The sequence below is a fragment of the Lethenteron reissneri genome, chromosome 53, assembly GCF_015708825.2.
Source record: "Lethenteron reissneri isolate LAM-NWPU_2019-01 chromosome 53, ASM1570882v1, whole genome shotgun sequence".
Taxonomy (NCBI): domain Eukaryota; kingdom Metazoa; phylum Chordata; class Hyperoartia; order Petromyzontiformes; family Petromyzontidae; genus Lethenteron; species Lethenteron reissneri.
This window is the reverse complement of record NC_083831.1, coordinates 4,578,999-4,594,928: the sequence shown is the minus strand read 5'-3', so window position 1 is coordinate 4,594,928 and position 15,930 is coordinate 4,578,999.

Below are 15,930 nucleotides of genomic sequence, written 5' to 3'. Positions count from 1 at the left end.
GTTTGAACACAGTGGTGGTGTTTGAACACAGTTGGTGGTGTTTGAACACAGTTGGTGGTGGTTGAACACAGTGGTGGTGGTTGAACACAGTTGGTGGTGTTTGAACACAGTTGGTGGTGGTTGAACACAGTGGGGTGGTGGTTGAACACAGTGGTGGTGGTTGAACACAGTTGGTGGTGGTGGTTATTGAACACAGTTGGTGGTGGTTGAACACAGTGGTGGTGGTTGAACACAGTTGGTGGTGGTGGTTGAACACAGTTGGTGGTGGTGGTTGAACACAGTTGGTGGTGGTGGTTGAACACAGTTGGTGGTGGTTGAACACAGTTGGTGGTGTTTGAACACAGTTGGTGGTGGTGGTTGAACACAGTTGGTGGTGGTTGAACACAGTTGGTGGTGGTTGAACACAGTTGGTGGTGGTGGTTGAACACAGTTGGTGGTGGTTGAACACAGTGGTGGTGGTTGAACACAGTTGGTGGTGGTGGTTGAACACAGTTGGTGGTGGTTGAACACAGTGGTGGTGGTTGAACACAGTTGGTGGTGGTGGTTGAACACAGTGGTGGTGTTTGAACACAGTTGGTGGTGGTTGAACACAGTGGTGGTGGTTGAACACAGTTGGTGGTGGTGGTTGAACACAGTTGGTGGTGGTTGAACACAGTTGGTGGTGGTGGTTGAACACAGTTGGTGGTGGTGGTTGAACACAGTTGGTGGTGGTGGTTGAACACAGTGGTGGTGGTTGAACACAGTTGGTGGTTGAACACAGTGGTGGTGGTTGAACACAGTTTGGTGGTGGTGGTTGAACACAGTTGGTGGTGGTGGTTGAACACAGTTGGTGGTGGTGGTTGAACACAGTTGGGGTGGTTGAACACAGTTGGTGGTGGTTGAACACCGTTGTGTGGTGGTTGAACACAGTTGGTGGTGGTTGAACACAGTTGGTGGTGGTTGAACACAGTTGGTGTGTTTGAACACAGTGGTGGTGGTTGAACACAGTTGGTGGTGGGGTTGAACACAGTTGGTGGTGGTAGTTGGTGGTGGTGGTTGAACACAGTTGGTGGTGGTTGAACACAGTTGGTGGTGGTGGTTGAACACAGTTGGTGGTGGTGGTTGAACACAGTGGTGGTGTTTGAACACAGTTGGTGGTGGTGGTTGAACACAGTGGTGGTGTTTGAACACAGTTGGTGGTGTTTGAACACAGTGGTGGTGGTTGAACACAGTTGGTGGTGGTGGTTGAACACAGTTGGTGGTGGTTGAACACAGTGGTGGTGGTTGAACACAGTTGGTGGTGGTGGTTGAACACAGTTGGTGGTGGTGGTTGAACACAGTTGGTGGTGGTGGTTGAACACAGTTGGTGGTGGTTGAACACAGTTGGTGGTGGTTGAACACCGTTGGTGGTGGTGGTTGAACACAGTTGGTGGTGGTTGAACACAGTTGGTGGTGGTTGAACACAGTTGGTGGTGTTTGAACACAGTTGGTGGTGGTGGTTGAACACAGTTGGTGGTGGTGGTTGAACACAGTTGGTGGTGGTTGAACACAGTTGGTGGTGGTGGTTGAACACAGTTGGTGGTGGTGGTTGAACACAGTTGGTGGTGGTGGTTGAACACAGTTGGTGGTGGTTGAACACAGTTGGTGGTGGTTGAACACAGTTGGTGGTGGTGGTTGAACACAGTTGGTGGTGGTTGAACACAGTTGGTGGTGGTTGAACACAGTTGGTGGTGGTGGTTGAACACAGTTGGTGGTGTTTGAACACAGTGGTGGTGGTTGAACACAGTTGGTGGTGGTGTTGAACACAGTTGGTGGTGGTGGTTGAACACAGTTGGTGGTGGTGGTTGAACACAGTTGGTGGTGGTTGAACACAGTTGGTGGTGGTTGAACACAGTTGGTGGTGGTTGAACACAGTTGGTGGTGTTTGAACACAGTGGTGGTGTTTGAACACAGTTGGTGGTGGTTGGACACAGTTGGTGGTGGTTGAACACAGTTGGTGGTTGAACACAGTTGGTGGTTGAACACAGTTGGTGGTGTTTGAACACAGTTGGTGGTTGAACACAGTTGGTGGTGTTTGAACACAGTTGGTGGTGTTTGAACACAGTTGGTGGTTGAACACAGTTGGTGGTGTTTGAACACAGTTGGTGGTTGAACACAGTTGGTGGTGGTTGAACACAGCTGGTGGTGTTTGAACACAGTTGGTGGTTGAACACAGTTGGTGGTGTTTGAACACAGTTGGTGGTGTTTGAACACAGTTGGTGTTTGAACACAGTTGGTGGTGGTTGAACACAGTTGGTGGTTGAACACAGTTGGTGGTTGAACACAGTTGGTGGTGTTTGAACACAGTTGGTGGTTGAACACAGTTGGTGGTGGTTGAACACAGTTGGTGGTGTTTGAACACAGTTGGTGGTTGAACACAGTTGGTGGTGGTTGAACACAGTTGGTGGTGGTTGAACACAGTTGGTGGTTGAACACAGTTGGTGGTTGAACACAGTTGGTGGTGGTTGAACACAGTTGGTGGTGGTTGAACACAGTTGGTGGTGGTTGAACACAGTTGGTAGTGGTTGAACACAGTTGGTGGTGTTTGGACACAGTTTGTGGTTGAGCACCAGGTACTCATTTGAGGCTGAGTCGATCTAGGGGAATTCCAGGATCGGTACAGATAATCGTCACTGGTGTTGACCGTGGGCGGGAATTGAACACGGGTCGCCGGGTTCGTCGTCGTGCAGCGCGCTAACCGCTCCACTAATCGTACACACACACAGACATACACACACACTCACATACACACACTCACACACATACACACACTCACACACACTCACACACACACACACAGACGTACACACACACTCACACACACACAGACGTACACACACTCACACACTCACACACACTCACACACACTCACACACACGTACACACACACTCACATACACACACAGACGTACACACACTCACATACACACACAGATGTACACACACACTCACATACACACACTCACATACACACACTCACACACACACACTCACACATACACACACTCACACACTCACACACACGCACACATACACACACTCACACGTACACACACACAGACGTACACACACACTCACATACACACACAGACGTACACACACTCACATACACACACAGATGTACACACACTCACATACACACACACTCACATACACACAGACGTACACACACACACTCACACGTACACACACACAGACGTACACACACACAGACGTACATACACACACACTCACATGTACACACACACAGACGTACACACACACACACACTCTCTCACTCACACGTACACACACACAGACGTACACACACTCACACTTACACACACACTCACACACACACACAGACGTACACACACTCACACGTACACACACCTGCACGTACACACACACCTGCACGTACACACACCTGCAATCACAAAAACAAAGACCCCTTGTATAGCTTTAACAAATTATGGGGCAAGTGCTCAAGTGATGTTAGTGAGCACATACACTCACACTCGCTCACTCACTCACACACTCACTTACACTTACTCACTCTTACTCATACACACTAACACTTACTCACACACACACTCACACTTACACTCACACTCGCTCACTCACTCACACACTCACTCACACTCGCTCACTCTTACTCATACACACTCACACTTACTCACACACACACTCACTCTTACTCACACACTCACACTTACTCACACTCACTCACTCTTACTCACTCACTCTCACACATACACTCACACACTTACTCACACTCACTCTTACGCACACTCACTCACACCTCACACACTTACTCACACCTCACACACCCTCACACACTTACTCACACTCACTCACACACCCTCACACTTACTCACTCTTACTCACACTCACACACGCTCACACACATTCACTCACACACACTCACTCACACACACACACTCACACACTTACTCACTCACACATCCTCACATTTACTCACTCTTACACAGAATCACACACACTCACACTCACTCACACACCCTCCCACTCACACACACTCACTCACACACACTCAATCACACTCACTCACACTCACACACCCTCCCACACCCTCACTCTTACACACACTCACTCTTACACTTACTCACACTCACTCACACTTACTCACACTCACACACCCTCCCACTCCCTCACACTCACTCACACTTACTCACACTCACACACCCTCACTCTTACTCACACACACTCACACTTACTCACACTCACACACCCTCACTCTTACTCACTCACTCACACTCACTCACACTTACTCACACTCCCACTCCCTCACACTCACTCACACTCACTCACACTTACTCACACTCACACACCCTCCCACTCCCTCACACTCACCGCTCTCTTGCGTCTCTCCCCGGGCTATCCCCCCCTCCCCCCTGCCCCCTCCCCCCTGCCCCCTGCCCCCTCCCCCCTGCCCCCTCCCCCCTGCCCCCTCCCCCCTGCCCCCTCCCCCCTGCCCCCTGCCCAGGTATATCGGACCCTCCTTAGGCGAGATGATGATGATGATGATGCTGATGATGATGCTGATGCTGTTTAATTCAGCGGTACATTACATAACACGCGCTGGGCGATTACGTAAGATGCACCTTGACGCGTGTGTGTCCGTGTGTGTGTGCCAGTGAAATGTGAACACACACACGTGTGTGTGTGTGTGTGTCTGTGTGTACGTCCGTGTGTGTGTCTGTGTCCGTCCGTGTGTGCGTGTGGGGGGAGCAGTCGTGTAGCGGTTAGCGCTACGCTGCGCTACGAACCCGGCGACACGAGTTTGATTCCCGCTCACGGTCAACACCGGTAACGATTATCTGAACCGGTCCTGGGCCTCACCTAGATCAACTCAGCCTCAAACGAGTACCTGGCGCGGTGTGTAAACATCGCTACTGGCGAGACGGTGGGGCGTGGTGCTGGCCACCCCCCACCCCCTCGTGTGCCACCGTGCCGGCCTTCATTGGTGCTGCTCGCTAACAGCACTTGCCCCAACAGTCGAAGGTTATACGGGGGATATTTGTATTATTACACAAGTAAACGTTTGTGCTTATCTGTATGTGTGTGTTAATGGTGTGTGTGTGTATATGTGTATTGTGTTTATATATGTAAATATTCCTATCAGAGAGGTCCTGGGAGAGGCTTGCGGAGCCTCAATGCGGGTCGTCCATGCCAGAGCGGTTCTGCATTAACGCCCCCGTCTCTATCGGTCTGCCCCAGCAGAGGTACCGGGGATTCCAGCAGGACCCAACATCACTGCGTTGTTGACCTGGTCAAGGCCTACGATACCATCAATTGGCCAGGGGGCTCTCGGTTACTCTCCGTTGCTATCGGGGTCCCTGGCTCTCTGCTCACAATCATTCGGGGGGGGGGGGGGGGGCTTCCTTCGTGATGGTGGTGGTGTGGGCGGGAGGCAGAGACGTGCCCGACATTATTTAACATCTGCTTCGACAACGTAGTTCGAGAAGCCTTCCGTGGCTGTACCAGAGGATTTCCCACGCGGTCAAGGCAAGGGTACCCGACTGGGTTAACGATGCTATGGATGCTGATGCCCTGGCAATTGTTGCACACGCTGCTGCTGATGATGAATCTAGAACTTCCACCCCAGGGGTGCGGCCGTACCATCAACCCCACCAAAGCCAGGCACCTGCCTGGGTGTTTTGTGTCATCAGCGCGGACCGATTCGCACAGTTGGCGACGTAAGGTGCGAAAGAAGTGCAACGTACATTACATCATCGGGCGGTCGTGGTGACAATGCAAGGAGTTCCCATAGCCGGGCAGCGAACTTAAAAAAATGAGTACGCGGTGCGGTATGTACTCATACCCACTGCAGAAGACAAAGGCGGCCGGGTGTGGGTACTGACGATGTTCATCGGGGCTGCGTGGTCAGGTGACGAAATGATTAGCCCAGGGGGGTGCCTTGGCCCCCCCTGGTGGCCAAAGCTACGGGTTGCCCCCCCCCCCCCCGACACTTGACAAACACCGTCAAACAACAACAATACTTTCATTTAAATCGCGGTTTCATTGTTTATGCAACTGCTGTCATCTACGTTCCACGTTGTGTTTGAATGCAATCAGAGCGGTCACATTTGGCTTCTGCAAATTGCGCCTCGCACGTTTGTTTTCCACGTCATCGTCGTCATGGTAACCCACGAGACGGAGCTGCGTGGCTACATTTGAGGAAGACGGAGCGCCCTTACAGCGTTAAATGTTCAAGACCGTGAGGGCACCGATGTGACTGGGGCCAAGGGGTGCCGCGATCTGGAACAACCGCCGCGGCGCGACGGTGCGACACCCCCGAGCTGGTCACCCTGAGCTGGTCACCCTGAGCTGGTCACCCTGAGCTGGTCACCCTGAGCTGGTCACCCTGAGCTGGTCACCCCGAGCTGGTCACCCCTGAGCTGGTCACCCTGAGCTGGTCACCCCCGAGATGGTCACCCCTGAGCTGGTCACCCCGAGCTGGTCACCCCTGAGCTGGTCACCCCGAGCTGGTCACCCTGAGCTGGTCACCCCTGAGCTGGTCACCCTGAGCTGGTCACCCCCGAGCTGGTCACCCCCGAGCTGGTCACCCCTGAGCTGGTCACCCCCGAGCTGGTCACCCCGAGCTGGTCACCCCGAGCTGGTCACCCCCGAGCTGGTCACCCCGAGCTGGTCACCCTGAGCTGGTCACCCCCGAGCTGGTCACCCCGAGCTGGTCACCCCCGAGCTGGTCACCCCGAGCTGGTCACCCTGAGCTGGTCACCCCCGAGCTGGTCACCCCGAACTGGTCACCCCCGAGCTGGTCACCCCCGAGCTGGTCACCCCGAGCTGGTCACCCCTGAGCTGGTCACCCCTGAGCTGGTCACCCCCGAGCTGGTCACCCCTGAGCTGGTCACCCTGAGCTGGTCACCCTGAGCTGGTCACCCCCGAGCTGGTCACCCCCGAGCTGGTCACCCCCGAGCTGGTCACCCCCAAGCTGGTCACCCCCGAGCTGGTCACCCCCAAGCTGGTCACCCCCGAGCTGGTCACCCTCGAGCTGGTCACCCTGAGCTGGTCACCCCGAGCTGGTCACCCTGAGCTGGTCACCTCCAAGCTGGTCACCCTGAGCTGGTCACCCCTGAGCTGGTCACCCCCGAGTTGCCGCTGGCTCCGCGTGTTCGGCGGGTGTCTGGGGCCACCTCCGTCTCGAGCGGCGGCGGCCGAGAGCTCAACGCCGCTCGCTCTCTCGCTCGCTCTCTCGCTCTCTCGCTCGCTCTCTCGCTCGCTCTCTCGCTCGCTCTCTCGCTCGCTCTCTCGCTCGCTCTCTCGAGGAAATCCGCAACTCCGATGGCGGCAGCGGCAGCAGCAGCAGCCATCGGGTTTCACGAGAGAGCGCACGAGTCGAAACCTCCCCCCACGACGCGGCCACCGTTCATCAAGGACAGCTCATCGCCGTTACATTTTCGCGGTCGCTAAAACGGCTACCAATTTGTGAGTACTGTAGTGTTTAGTTCTTCCCCCGCCGCATAATTGGCTAGGTATGGTGCAAACGAATTGCGACATTCATACAACTGTGGACAATGTATTTGGACGATTACCTCGGCCATGGGACGAGGAATGTACCACCATTGGTTCCATCGACGGCGCTTTCAATGTGTTACGCACAGACGCACAGACTCAAACACGACACGGACATAGACAAACACCCACCCCCCCCCCCCCCTGTCGTTTACTACACATTGTTGGGGCAAGTAGAGTTAGCGAGAGACTATTACGACTAAAGCAGCGAGTTGGGGGGGGGGGTTCGGCGACGTCCGGCCGCCTTTGTGTGTCAATGTCTATACAGTGCTAGAGATACTAGTGTTAAGGCCGAGTCGACCTAGGGGACGCCCAACACTTGTTTACATAACCGTCAGTAATGTGAGCCGCGGCCGGGAATCGAACTCACGTGGGCGGCTTCGTAGCGCGGTGCGCCGCCGGGCCGGCCGCCTTTGTCTCACTCGACGCCAGTGTTGTGTTTGGTCACAGCCATCACCACCACCGCGTGACATTAAATATTCATTTGATGGCCGAGTGGCCCTAAGGGAGGACCACCCCAACACGCTGGAGTCGGTTTATATCGCGTTTGCTTGGGCAAAGGCCCAACATGCCAAGCGACCAGCAACAATCAGCACTGGGGGATCATCAACACCACAGAGACGACCGGTTTAGTAGTGGTGGAGTTAGAGCTGAGGGTTGAGCGAGGTTTAGTGGTGGAGTTAGAGTTGAGGGTTGAGCGAGGTTGAGTGGTGGAGTTAGAGTTGAGGGTTGAGCGAGGTTGAGTGGTGGAGTTAGAGCTGAGGGTTGAGCGAGGTTTAGTGGTGGAGTTAGAGCTGAGGGTTGAGCGAGGTTGAGTGGTGGAGTTAGAGCTGAGGGTTGAGCGAGGTTTAGTGGTGGAGTTAGAGCTGAGGGTTGAGCGAAGTTGAGTGGTGGATTTAGAGCTGAGGGTTGAGCGAGGTTGAGTGGTGGATTTAGAGCTGAGGGTTGAGCGAGGTTGAGTGGTGGAGTTAGAGCTGAGGGTTGAGCGAGGTTTAGTGGTGGAGTTAGAGCTGAGGGTTGAGCGAGGTTTAGTGGTGGAGTTAGAGCTGAGGGTTGAGCGAGGTTGAGTGGTGGATTTAGAGCTGAGGGTTGAGCGAGGTTTAGTGGTGGAGTTAGAGCTGAGGGTTGAGCGAGGTTTAGTGGTGGAGTTAGAGCTGAGGGTTGAGCGAGGTTTAGTGGTGGAGTTAGAGCTGATGGTTGAGCGAGGTTTAGTGGTGGAGTTAGAGCTGAGGGTTGAGCGAGGTTGAGTGGTGGATTTAGAGCTGAGGGTTGAGCAAGGTTGAGTGGTGGAGTTAGAGCTGAGGGTTGAGCGAGGTTGAGTGGTGGATTTAGAGCTGAGGGTTGAGCAAGGTTGAGTGGTGGATTTAGAGCTGAGGGTTGAGCGAGGTTTAGTGGTGGAGTTAGAGCTGATGGTTGAGCGAGGTTTAGTGGTGGGGTTAGAGTTGAGGGTTGAGCGAGGTTGAGTGGTGGAGTTAGAGCTGAGGGTTGAGCGAGGTTGAGTGGTGGAGTTAGAGCTGAGGGTTGAGCGAGGTTTAGTGGTGGAGTTAGAGCTGAGGGTTGAGCGAGGTTGAGTGGTGGAGTTAGAGCTGAGGGTTGAGCGAGGTTTAGTGGTGGAGTTAGAGCTGAGGGTTGAGCGAGGTTTAGTGGTGGAGTTAGAGCTGAGGGTTGAGCGAGGTTGAGTGGTGGAGTTAGAGCTGAGGGTTGAGCGAGGTTTAGTGGTGGAGTTAGAGCTGAGGGTTGAGCGAGGTTGAGTGGTGGGGTTAGAGTTGAGGGTTGAGCGAGGTTGAGTGGTGGGGTTAGAGCTGAGGGTTGAGCGAGGTTTAGTGGTGGAGTTAGAGCTGAGGGTTGAGCGAGGTTGAGTGGTGGAGTTAGAGCTGAGGGTTGAGCGAGGTTTAGTGGTGGAGTTAGAGCTGAGGGTTGAGCGAGGTTGAGTGGTGGAGTTAGAGCTGAGGGTTGAGCGAGGTTGAGTGGTGGAGTTAGAGCTGAGGGTTGAGCGAGGTTTAGTGGTGGAGTTAGAGCTGAGGGTTGAGCGAGGTTTAGAGCGCCACTGACAGTCACTTTAACTATTCTCACTTTACGAAACTGATCACTCGCGTGGGACACAGACGGCCACACCAAAGTTCGATTCCCGGCCGGGGCTCTCGTCATTGGCGACTGATATCAACACCCGGGGAGCATCTCGCTTCATGTTCACGACCCAGCCGCGAACGAGTGCTGCCGTGGTACGGAGTGTAAACATCAACACGGGAGAGACAAACACGGCCGGGCGTGGTTATGGCTACATCACCCATTCTAGTGAGGTGTTCATCGCTAATAGCACTTGCCCCAAAAGTCTATGCAGACTACACAGGGGATCTTTGTCTTTGGGAAAGCGGTCGTGTCGTGGTCAGTGCGCTGCGTGACGAACCCAGCGACCAGAGTTCGATTCCCGCTCAACCAAAAGTGACGAATCTCAACGGGTTCTGGGCCTCCTCCCCTGGGGGGGCTCAGCCTTAAATGAGTACCTGGAGCGGTGTGCAAACATCATCACTGGGGAGACAAAGGCAGCCGGGCGTGGTTTTGGCCAACCACCCTCTCGTGCGCCGTGCCGGCGTTCATAGATGTTCGCTAACAGCACTCGCCCCAACAGTCTGTGAAGGTGATTGTCTTCTTAGATGTATTCGAGTCGGTGTATGGATACGTGCGCGTCTACATATATACTTACCATGCCAGTTACAAATGTATTTTATACATTCATTTACAAATAACAAGTTGCATATGTATACACACATACGAGACAAAGATCCCCCGTATAGCCCTAACAGATTGTTGGGGCAAGTGCTGTTAGCGAGCACCTATGAACGCCGGCACGGCACACGAGGGGGGTGGGTGACCAGCACCGCGCCAGGGACTCATTTGAGACGGAGTGGCCCTTGGGGATGATCGTCACTGGTGTTGGCGGTGAGCGGGAGACGAACCCGGGTCGTCGGGTCCGTTACAGAGCACGTTAACCACTCCGCCACCGCTCCCGATACATACACTCACAATCATACACACTCACATCCGTACACTCACACAACAAATACACATACCGTATATACACACACTTAGAAATGCATATACATACGCAACACCACATACGCCTCGAGGTGTGTGTACTTATGGTGTTATATTACGGTGGTTTGTGTTTGAAAGTACATTTTATAATAAACAAACATGTACACACAAATACACACATATATATACACACACGCGCGCGCAGACAGACCTCCCACACAAAGATGCCTCGTACAGCCTCAACAGACTGCGGGGCGACGAGGGGTGGGTAGCCGCTTCCTTTGTGTCCCCAATGCTGCCGTTTACACACCACGCCAGGTACTCGTTTAAGGCCGAGTCGACCTAGGGGAGGGAATACTCTCGCTGTTATCGGTCGCGAGCGGGGATCGAACTCGGGTGGACAGGGTTCGTATGGCATTGTAGCGTAAAGTCTTAACCACTGCGCCACCGCTCTCAGTGCTTGCCACCAACAGTCCGTTCAGGAGTACGGTGGCGCTTTGTGGAGCGAGGTGGAGCGAGGTGGAGCTTTGTGGAGCGAGGTGGAGCGAGGTGGAGCTTTGTGGAGCAATGTGGAGCAATGTGGAGCTTTGTGGAGCTTTGTGGCGCTTTGTGAAGCGAGGTGGAGCAATGTGGAGCTTTGTGGAGCTTTGTGGAGCGAGGTGGAGCGATGTGGAGCTTTGTGGCGCTTTGTGGAGCTTTGTGGAGCGAGGTGGAGCAATGTGGAGCTTTGTGGAGCGAGGTGGAGCAATGTGGAGCTTTGTGGCGCTTTGTGGAGCGAGGTGGAGCAATGTGGAGCTTTGTGGAGCTTTGTGGAGCTTGTGGAGCGAGGTGGAGCGATGTGGAGCGATGTGGAGCGAGGTGGAGCAATGTGGAGCAATGTGGCGCTTTGTGGAGCGAGGTGGAGCTTTGTGGAGCGATGTGGAGCGATGTGGCGCTTTGTGGAGCGAGGTGGAGCGATGTGGCGCTTTGTGGAGCGATGTGGAGCGAGGTGGAGCGAGGTGGAGCTTTGTGGAGCTTTGTGGAGCAATGTGGAGCAATGTGGCGCTTTGTGGAGCGAGGTGGAGCGAGGTGGAGCGAGGTGGAGCTTTGTGGAGCTTTGTGGAGCGATGTGGCGCTTTGTGGAGCTTTGTGGAGCTTTGTGGAGCGAGGTGGAGCGAGGTGGAGCGAGGTGGAGCGATGTGGCGCTTTGTGTAGCTTTGTGGAGCGATGTGGAGCGAGGTGGAGCTTTGTGGAGCGATGTGGAGCGATGTGGAGCGATGTGGCGCTTTGTGGAGCGATGTGGAGCGAGGTGGAGCGATGTGGCGCTTTGTGGAGCGATGTGGCGCTTTGTGGAGCGACGTGGAGCTTTGTGGAGCGATGTGGAACGACAGTGGAGCTTTGTGGAGCGATGTGGCGCTTTGTGGAGCGAGGTGGAGCTTTGTGGAGCGAGGTGGAGCAATGTGGCGCTTTGTGGAGCTTTGTGGAGCGATGTGGCGCTTTGTGGAGCGATGGGGAGCGATGTGGAGCGAAGTGGAGCGATGTGGAGCAATGTGGAGCGAGGTGGAGCTTTGTGGAGCGAGGTGGAGCGAGGTGGAGCGAGGTGGAGCTTTGCGGAGCGATGTGGAGCGATGTGGAGCGATGTGGAGCGAGGTGGAGCGAGGTGGAGCTTTGTGGAGCGAGGTGGAGCAATGTGGCGCTTTGTGGAGCTTTGTGGAGCGAGGTGGAGCTTTGTGGAGCGATGTGGGGCGATGTGGCGCTTTGTGGAGCGAGGTGGAGCGAGGTGGAGCGATGTGGCGCTTTGTGGAGCGAGGTGGAGCTTTGTGGAGCTTTGTGGAGCGATGTGGCGCTTTGTGGAGCGATGTGGAGCCCAGACCCAGGGAGGGTGTCGAACCAATCGCTCCAACGTGGGAAAGGTTTTGATAAAAAAGAAGAAATATCGGTTTTCAGAATCGTCGGGTTCCATGGAAATCGGTGGCGCGAGAACAGCTCTTCAGCCTTTCGAGAGAATCATTCGATTTGTATACAATGAGTGTGCGCTGATCGACTCAGCCTCAAATGAGTACCGAGTGTGGTGTGTAGAAAACATCGCCACTGGGGAGACAAAGGCGGCCGGGTGTGGTGCTGGTCAACCCCCCCCCCCCCACCACCTCGTGTGCCGTTTTGGCCTTCATCGGTGCTACTCGCTAACAAGGACGTTACCCAAACAGTCTTTGCTAAGGCTACACGGGAGATGTTTGTCTTTGTGTGTGAGGCAGTGGGGGGAGCAGTGGCGCAGTGGTGAACGCACTGCGCGAAGATCCACGGCGACGAGAGTTCGATTCCCGCTCACGGCCGACATTCAGTGGTGAATGTCGGTTCTGAGCCTGCCCGAAAACTAGCTCGACTCGGTCTTGAATGGCACTGGTCACGTCATGCCGTGCTGCACCCTATCGGCCTTCATAGGTGCTCGCTCATGGTGCTTTCCCCAAGAGGGGGGATTTGAATTATGTGTGCGTATGTGTGATAATGTCTTTGTTATATGGACTGGGGTGTTTGTGTGGATGTATTTTTCATGTGTACATATGTATGTGCATGTCTGTGTCTTTGTGCGTGTAAAGTCATATACAGACAAAGATCCCCCGTATAGCGTCAACAGACTTTTGGGGAAAGTGCTGTTCGTGAGCAGCACGGCAGACGAAGGGGTGGGTGGCCAGCACCACGCCCGGGCCGCCTTTGTGTTTTTAGTGGCGATGTTTACAAACCGCACCAGGTACTCATTTGAGGCTGAGTCGACCCTGGGGAGGCCTTGAACCGGTTCAGATCATCGTCACCCGTGTTCGCGGCCTTGAGCAGGAATCAAACTTAGGTGACCGGGTTTGTAGTGCAGCGCGCTAACACACACTCAAAATCTACTCGTACATTACGTACACATCAATACATGCACACATACACATTTACAGACATACATGTACGTCCGTGACATAGACAAACATACATGCACTCAGACACACAGCAAAACTCTCCCCCGTATCGCCTCTTAACAGACTGTTGGGGCAAGTGCTGTCAGCAACATGCAGACACACATTCGTGTACATAGACGCACAAAAGCACGCATACAGACACTCAAATACACACACGGACCTTGTACGTACACAAGCATATATACACAGACACCTACAAATTTACGCCGTATAGCCTTGACAGACTGGTGGGGCGAGTGCTGTTCGCGAGCTCCTATGAAGGCCGGAACGGCACACGAGGGGGTGGGTGGCCCACATTACGCCCGGCCGCCTTTGTCTCCCGAGTGGCGATGTTTACACACCGCACCGGGTACTCGTTTCAGGCTAATTCGACATAGGGGAGGCCCAAGACTGGTTCAGATAGTCGCCACTGTTATTATTGATCATGAGCGGGAATCGAAATCGGGTGGCCAGATTCGTATCGCAGCGAACGAACCACAACGCCACCGTTGGCCACGGTTCACGCTCACAGCAGCAAAAACTGCCACCCCAGTTCTGATGTCCTAATACAGCCGCAGGTTTTACGTTCAGGCTGAGTCGACCTAGGGGACGGCCAGGTGCAAGTTCTAATATCGCTTGAACAAAACTTAAAACATGTTCACAGGGTAATCGTCGACATTAGGGGACAGAGAGACGGAGACGCAGAGAGATACTGAGCCACACACAGAGACATCGGGAGACGCACAGAGAGATACTGAGCCACACACACAGACATCGGGAGACGTACAGAGAGATACATGGAGATACATGGGGACAGACGCAGATTTGTAGAGACAGAGAAACGATCATTAGGGGCCATCCATTGAGGACGTACGCATGGAGGGGGGGTTAACGTATGGGGGGGGGGGGGTCTATTGACAATGTGCGTACGCTGAAGAAACGATAATAATTTGTCTACTTTGGCCTTCAAATGAGTTAGATAGTCCGGCGGTGGACTATCTGTTTGCTTTAACGCGTCAATTTTATTAACCCTCGATAGTTTATGCGTAGATTAAATATCGGCCGTTCTGTAGGATTCCGCGTGCGTACAGGGATTTTTGCGTACCTACTAAATGGATGGCACTGGACACAGACACATGCATACAGAGATCTCCCGTATAGCCTTAACAGATTGTTAGAGCAAGTGTTGTGTCAGCGAGCACCTATGAAGGCCGGAACGAAACACGATGGGGTGAGTGTCCGGTAGCACACCCGGCCGCCTTTGGGGAGAGGCCCAGGACCGGGTTCAGATAATCGTCACTGGTGTTGTCTGTGTATTGAACTTCTTTCGCACCGTACATTGGCCGTGAGTGGGAATCGAACTCGGGTGGGTGGTTCGAAGCGGAGCTCGCTAACCTGCTGCACCACCGCTCCCTACACGAACATAGATCCCCTCCTACCCCCGTATTGCCTTAAAAGACTGTCGGGGAATGTGCTGTTAGCGAGCACCTATTAAGGCCGGCACGGTACTAACACACAGACTCAAAGACAAAGACCCCCCGGGTAGCCCACACACGCTGTGGAGGGCAAGTCCGAGCACATGACGAAGACTCGCGCGGCGCCACGAGGCAGCAATTTGGGCTCGGCTGTGGCTCCCCAGCGGTGTTGGCCGTGGCCTCGTGAACGGCGAATCGCGCGAGCAGCCGCGAATGTGTCGCGCGGAGCGCGCACCAGGCACAGACAATGTCGCACGACTCGTGGAGGAATCCGATGAGATCTGAAGGTGTTTTTCACCCATCCCCCGGACTCCGTACACCCGCGCGCGCACACACACTCACTCACAGGTGAGAGAGACACTCACTCACAGGTGAGAGAGACACTCACTCACAGGTGAGAGAGGCACACTCACAGGTGAGAGAGACACTCACTCACAGGTGAGAGAGACACTCACAGGTGAGTGAGGCACTCACTCACAGGTGAGAGAGGCACTCACTCACAGGTGAGAGAGACACTCACTCACAGGTGAGAGAGACGCACACTCACAGGTGAGAGAGACACTCACTCACAGGTGAGAGAGACACTCACAGGTGAGTGAGGCACTCACTCACAGGTGAGAGAGGCACTCACTCACAGGTGAGAGAGACACTCACTCACAGGTGAGAGAGACACTCACTCACAGGTGAGAGAGACACTCACTCACAGGTGAGAGAGACACTCACTCACAGGTGAGAGGGACACTCACTCACAGGTGAGAGAGACACTCACTCACAGGTGAGAGAGACACTCACTCACAGGTGAGAGAGAGACACTCACTCACAGGTGAGAGAGAGACACTCACTCACAGGTGAGAGAGAGACACTCACTCACAGGTGAGAGAGAGACACTCACTCACAGGTGAGAGAGAGACACTCACTCACAGGTGAGAGAGAGACACTCACTCACA